At 35.1% G+C, this 7239-nt stretch overlaps 1 protein-coding gene across 5 annotated transcripts in view; it reads right to left on the bottom strand.

Moving 5' to 3' along the window:
• Positions 1-207: 207 nt before the first annotated feature.
• The window catches only part of LOC132616660 (TMV resistance protein N-like), a 29633-nt gene continuing 22601 nt past the window's right edge, over positions 208-7239 (bottom strand). The window contains exons 8-10 of one of the 5 annotated variants that reach the window (XR_009573317.1): positions 4613-4661; positions 895-1141; positions 208-806 (exon numbers count right to left, since the gene is read on the bottom strand). The gene's annotated coding sequence lies outside the window, so the exon portion shown is untranslated. Of the gene's footprint in view, positions 807-894; positions 1142-3572; positions 3951-4612; positions 4662-7239 lie in introns of those variants that run through there. The other 4 variants (XR_009573319.1, XR_009573318.1, XR_009573316.1 and 1 more) reach the window with 4 other exon arrangements.

Below are 7239 nucleotides of genomic sequence, written 5' to 3'. Positions count from 1 at the left end.
ATCTAACACTAGAAACAACAAAATTAACAAAATATTTAAGGGTTTAGGAATTTTCATTTTTTTTTTGTGGAATCAAATCCCAAGACCAGATTTGTTAAAATGAACCTAATGTAGGCTCTGATACCAATTGATACAATATCGATATGCAGAAACAAGGAATTAAGAATAATAAAGTAAAAGAATAGAAGGTAGACATAAGAGAAGGAATCAAAAGCAACCCAAAGTATATTAAACTATGGACTTCAATTGAATATCATAGATAAGCACATAAACCTATGAAGAAGAACTCAAGGGAATTGCAAGCAATCTCAAGCAACCTCCTTTTCCGAACAAGGTTCAACAAAAAGGTTCAACAAAAAGCTTCACCAAGCTTCTCTCAAATCTCTCTCTAGAGAAAATAACATAATATTCATCATTCATCAAAAGCTAACTCTAAAATGACATAAGGTTACTTTTATACTAAGTTAGGCTAAGACTAAAAGACTAGTGTTATTACAAAAATACCCTTAATGAAATAAGGGTCTTCCTTGTGGATGATGGCTTCTATTTAATGAATAGCATCTTTGCATAAATAGCCATCTTCTGCTCTATTCCACCCTTGACCCTCTCTTATCTGATCCCATGCTTCTCTCCTTCAACTACTTGAGCTTTTTTGTCTTCAAGTAGGTTGAATCCCTCAAATGCCCCCAAAGATCGCTCCCAATTCTCCATCCTCACGCATAAGCCTTGAAGGTCCTTAAGCTCCTTAGCTTGGCTTTGTGTGGAAAGCTTTGATGAAGCTCGGCTTGCATCATTTCTGATCTCAACTATTACATCTTACAACTAGTCAATGTCTTAATTAAGTAGCATGGCTGGTAGAACAAATAAAAGAGCTTTATGACAGAGAAGACTCACATCTCTGTTACTGCACGGTCTCCAATTTCCAGCACACAACATGACATGCCATGGATTGTAGGAGTAAATGATAACAATACTGGGTGTAACTTTTGCACCATACAACAAACTCAACAAAGTTGTCATTATACCATTCTTCGGCAAATTAGCCAATACTGTGTCCTCTCTGCTAAGATAATTTAACCACAAGTTGGGAATTGCACATTCTGGTTAGCCAGTTGCAGTAGCCATTGTTTCAGTAAATCATCTGCAGTAAAAACGACCATTAAGGACACTATTCTTATGTCTTATCATGCTTACTTCATCGTTAGAATGTTAGTTAATAATTTTCACAAGTATATTTATGCTTTTACACAAAAAGCCCTTATTAAATCTAGCATGGAAGTTAGTATCTATATCTATATCTATCTACCTATTTATTATATAAGGCTAGGCATAGACAAGGTGATGTGGCACCCCTCTATGTCCACCATTGCTATTTATCTTTTTTCTCATTTTTTTTGGCTTTTTACCTAATTGTTTTGATAAATTTATATATATATATATATATATATATATATATAGTTACAATAAAATTTAATGTTTATATGTAACTGTAATATTAATACCAATAAAGACTATGAAGAATATGAAGATAATAAATAATTGTTGTAAATGAGGATAGTAAAGAGTCATTTCACACATATAGAATGACAAAGGGGTAGAATAACGGAGAGCAATTAATTCTTCGGAAAAGGGCCTAAAATACCCTCGAACTATTGAAAATGGAGCAAAAATACCCTCCATCCACCTTTCAGCCCCCAAATACCCTTACCATCCACCTATTGGGTCTAAAATACCCCTATTGCTAACAGAATATTCTGGTCAAACACGTGTCATTGTTTTATTGGTTGGCTTATAAAATTAATTAAACTAATTGACTAGATAACCCAAGTGCCCCCCACCCCCTTACCCCCCGCCCCGACCCCCCCCCCCCCCTCCCCCGGTGAATTTTTTTTTTTTTTTTTGAAAAAAAAGTTGACATTTTTTTTTGCACCCCACCCCGCACCCCTCCCCCCCCCCCCCCCGACGCAAAAAAAAATATTTTTGAAAAAAAAAGTTTTGACGTTTTTTTTGGGTTTTTTTAGCTGGGAGGGGAGGGGGGCGTAGGGGGAGGGTGCGGGGTGGAAAAAAAGTCAACTTGTGCCTTTTAGATTTTTGGGGGGTGGGGGGGTGCAGGGGAGGTGTAGGGTGCGGGGTGGGGTGCAAAAAAAATATTGTAGTCTACACTTGTGCCTTTTAGATTTTTGGTTGAAAATATACCATGTTTTTTAGGGTGTGATATTTTTTTTTTTGGTAACTCAATTACATTAGACATTTTAATTTATCAAGACATTTCACAGTACTTGTGCTTTTTACTAGGAAGTTGAGAAGCGTAACAATATTTTTTTTGCACCCCACCCCGCACCCTACACCTCCCCCCCCCCCCCCTCCCAGCTGAAAAAAAAAGTTGACTTTCTTTTCCACCCCGCACCCTCCCCCTCCCCCCACCCCCCAAACCCCGCACCCTCCCCCTCCCCCTCCCCCCACCCCCCAAACCTCGCACCCTACGCCCCCTCCCCTCCCAGCTAAAAAAACCTAAAAAAAAACATCAAAACTTTTTTTTTCAAAAATATTAATTTTTTTTGCGTCGGGGGGGGGGGGGTAGGGGTGCGGGGGAGGGGTAGGGTGCGGGGTGGGGTGGGGTGCAAAAAAAAAAAAAAATCACGGGGGGGGGGGGGGGGGGTCGGGGGGGGAGGCACTATCTGGTCAATATTACAAAAGTTAATTAGTTTAATTAATTTTATAATCCAACCAATAGAAAAATGACACGTGTTTAATGAAAAGATTCTGTTAGTGATAAGGGTATTTTAGACCCAATAGGTGGATGATAAGGGTATTTGGGGGCTGAAAGGTGGATGGAGGGTATTTTTGCTCCATTTTCAATAGTTCGAGGGTATTTTAGGCCCTTTTCCGTTAATTCTTTGCAGAGTGGGAATACTAAATCACGGAGGGATTACACATCACTCTTTTGAGGCATCATTATATTTTTTTTCTACTCATGCTCAAACACAGAGAGGATCAGCAGAGAACACATATGAAATTTTGGGCATATGAAGACAAAGGTTATACCCGGAATGTAGAAGTTATTGACTGGACATGTTTAGACGAATCATTTCTGCTTCAAAGAAATCTTCTTCTTTTTTTTTTTTTTTTTTTTTTTTATGTTGTAACCTGTCAAAGGTTCTTGAGCTTCCTCTTATTTATCTCCCTCATCACCATTGAACTATTGATTTCTCATTTTATGGTGCAGAAAAAAAAAACACCATATGTTGAAAAAGGGAAGTTATATTCAGGTCTTTGATTTCCATGAAAACTTACATTAAACATATTTTGACCATTTATCTTTTGGATGTTACTACAGTTCACATGAACTATTTTAGAGTATTCAATGACATCCATAAAGGTCAAGAATTCATGGATGTGTATCTGATATATATCTTATCACTTTATTTTCATAATTTGTGCTTAGAAAGTGTATGTATGTCACGACCAACCAGAGAGTCATGACGGGCACTCAGAGCTAACCTACCGAGCACCACAACACGTACATGCTCCTCATATCCATACATGAGTAGGCCATCATGCTAACTCATAAATATCACAAACTGTATGGGACATAAGCCCCAAAGATAATATACATACATCGTCAAGCTGATCCAAGTATACATGCCGGCAAGGCTATCAAAATGGTGATACAACAAAACATAGACCGAGATGGTCATGGAACATCTAACTGTGCATGTCTGTTTACGAGCCTCTACTGGAGTGCATAACATAATAAGGACGGAACAGGACCCCGCCGTACCAATCTGTACACAAAAGGATCATACCATCTTGAGTGCAACTCCGGAACAAATGGAGTGCTCCTATACAACCGTTGAGAAGTCAGCCTATAAGTTTGGACCATCTTCGTGTCTACTTGCGGGCATGAACGTAACGTCCACGAACAAAAGGACGTCAGTACGAATGATGTACTGAGCATGTAAGGCATGAATAACAACATAATGAAAACATGAAGATAACATAACATAAAATAAGAGAGATCAACATGTACCTCTGAATGCCTCTTAAGGCGGATGTCATGCACGCTTGCCTTTAAAAAAAAAAACATTTCCACACACACACATATATATACACATAATACTATATGCGGCCATATAGGCTCGGTGTTATCATCATATCATATCATCCCGTGTCCGAGGTAACATCATAACATGCCTACTGCAGTGGTGTGCACATCTAGTCTGCCCGACCGAATATAGCATGGCTCGGTGTGAGAAAATACATACATATATATAAAGCATGCATGAGAGCCCAAAGAAAAGCTATGTCTCTATCGGAGTGACGTAAGGTCAGTAAAACTCCGATTATCATTATGGAAGTATTATCATGGACATATCTCACCTTGAAGGAACAATAATCATAAGATGAGATCAACATCAATAATAATCAGATCAATAACCATAATATGAGATCAATAACCAATAATCATGAGATAAGGATCAACAATATTATAAGAACACCAAGAACATATGCTTCTAATATTTCTAACTGAGAAATCATTATGGACATACTTTGTGTAAGCTCGAAGCAATAGAATCATGCCTTAAGAAAGAAAGGAACAGCCTTAACATACCTTGTCGTCTCCTTAACTACTTAATGCTTATCCTCCCGAGCTTGGAAATCTACATTCAAGATAATTCACACTAAGGTCAAGCCATTGAAACTCTCATAAGATCAAACTTAGACTAATAAATAAGCTAACGAAAATAGGACAGCATGTCCCCTCTATTATCTACTCCGAAACAATTCCGAAACAGCTCCCAAACATCAACAAAACCACCACCAACAACATAATCAATATATTACAAGGTAAACAAGTGCAAATATATCCAAAAACGTCCTTTAAATTCAGTCCCTCTCCAACAACACCGATAAGTCAACTTGCAACCTTTATACCATAATTTTCCTTCACTTTAAACCGTGAAATTCCTCCATAAAAAACTTAATATCAAAGTTAAGATTATAAACTTACCTTGTATGCCCAGAGAATCCTTCGTTTCAAGCCCAAGCAAGTAGCCAGGTCCTCTAGCAATACTAATACTAGGATTCCTCCACTAATCTTATGATTCTTAAGATTAATCTTCACTTAATTTGGTTGGAGAAGGTTAGGAAGAGTTTGAGAGAGCTCATAGGGTCTAGAAGAATCTAGTTTTTGATGAATAATGAGCCCCAAGTCGTGGCCCCTTCTATTTATAGCAAGAAAACAATTTCCACCACCTCAATTCGACGGTTCCGTCGATGTACAACAATGGTTCCGTCATTTTTCGACGACTCATAACTTACTCTGTACTTCTCCAAATTGAAATCTTCCAATTGCATTGGAAAGAATAACTCGCTGAATCATAATTTACATAGGTTATGCATTTCATAACTCCTCATTTTCTAGAAGATATACCTCTCTCAAGTTGGACCAAAATTTCCTGGCCAAAATTCGCCCAAGTTTTCCCAAATTTTCGATAAGCTTAATTTCTTCGATTTACTTGATCCCGGAACCTTTAAACACTTGCTTAGCACTTATTAAAAATATTCCTTAACCTTATAAAGATTCCATGTCCTTAACCTTATAAAGATTTCATGACCTCTCCGCGCTTACGCTAGTTTACTTACGACGCAAACGACATAAAAATTTTCGAGGTGTAACAATGTATTCCTGGATATGTATGAAACATCCTTTTTTGTTAAATTTGTGATACTTATAGTCCAATTTAATCGAAAAATTACATATATGTATTTCTAGATGCATTCATGGTTGAATCTTTTAATTTACAATTTCAATGGAGGCGGTATATGTAATTACGCTCGTCTTGGAGATGTCATTCTTTTGGGGAATATTTTTGCTTATCTTAATGTATTTATCAAAAGAATATTAGTCTTCATGGATTCTAACGGCAAGTATAATGTACATATTATCAATTTTTTGCAAAATCTAATATATTATCACATAAGAGTATTATTTGTACTCCTAGAATTCCCTTCGAATGTATTAGAAAAGGAGCCTAATTAAGAATTCTTTTTTTAAACAAATGACCTACAAGAATAAACCAATTAATAACTTTTACTTCTTTCTCTTTCACTTTGAGAAATAATGGGGGTTATTCAATTTGCTTTGAAGTAGTACTAAGTCTTTTGAACGAATAGTCATTTGTTTGGAGTTGTATATTTAGTATACTTGAAATTAATATGTAATATAAAAATAACAACTATTTACATAGAAAAACAAATTATGCGTCGAATATTTGCTCAATAATCTTAAAGTAATGTTTTCTCATTTTTTTTTAATATTCTAAAAAGTTTTATTTTATCTCATTGTTTCTTTAATATTGTACTTTATTTTGGAAATCCAATTCTATAAAGTATTAGGAGTACGAAAGAAGAGAAAAACAAGAATGATACAAACTCTTATAAGAATATAAAACTAAACTGTGTTGAATATTTTAATATTTATTATTCTTGAAACTAATATTATGTCAAAAGATTATAAACATATCACAATGATACATTAAAAAAAATTATATGTTCAGTTGGATTTTTCATTCAATATTTTTATAAGAAAAATAAAAAATTTACTTTAAAGTTCGTCTAATCTAAGAAAATGGATTGTTTAATGGGATAATATTTTGTCGAAAATATCGAATATCATACTATTTTGATAAATGGCACAAAAGATAACAACGTCAATAGTTAAGTGAGGACGAAGGATATAAGAATCAATCTACAATTATATCAAGGAACCACAAATAGTATTTATGATTGGAGTATCGGTGTGTAGAGATAAAGTAGATCAATAGTAAAGATAAATAATTTTATACAAAACTTGTAAAATAAATATTTATATAAATTGTTTTTTAATAACCGCGAGAAGCGCGAGCATATCCACTAGTTCATATTATAAGGACGTCATGAGAAAATGGGATCTCTTGCCCTCATACAATTTGAATAGAAAAAAAGATCTTTTCAGATCTCTTATGTGTAAGAAATGAATATCTTTCGTAAAAAGATCATAAAACTTAAAAGGCTACAAAATTATTTCTTTTGTCATGACATCAAGTATTTTACTTCACAGGTTGTACTACAAATCACAAGAACTCATAATCCTAAAGAATTATATGCATTAGATATAGCCACTAGAACAGCATAATCACATTCAAGTTTATTTCTAATTTAGCGTATTAAGCCTGATTATTATTATTTCATAGCAAT

The sequence above is a fragment of the Lycium barbarum genome, chromosome 11 (genome assembly GCF_019175385.1).
Source record: "Lycium barbarum isolate Lr01 chromosome 11, ASM1917538v2, whole genome shotgun sequence".
Taxonomy (NCBI): domain Eukaryota; kingdom Viridiplantae; phylum Streptophyta; class Magnoliopsida; order Solanales; family Solanaceae; genus Lycium; species Lycium barbarum.
The sequence above is the reverse complement of the archived record's forward strand: the minus strand, read 5'-3'. Positions and strand labels throughout refer to the sequence as shown.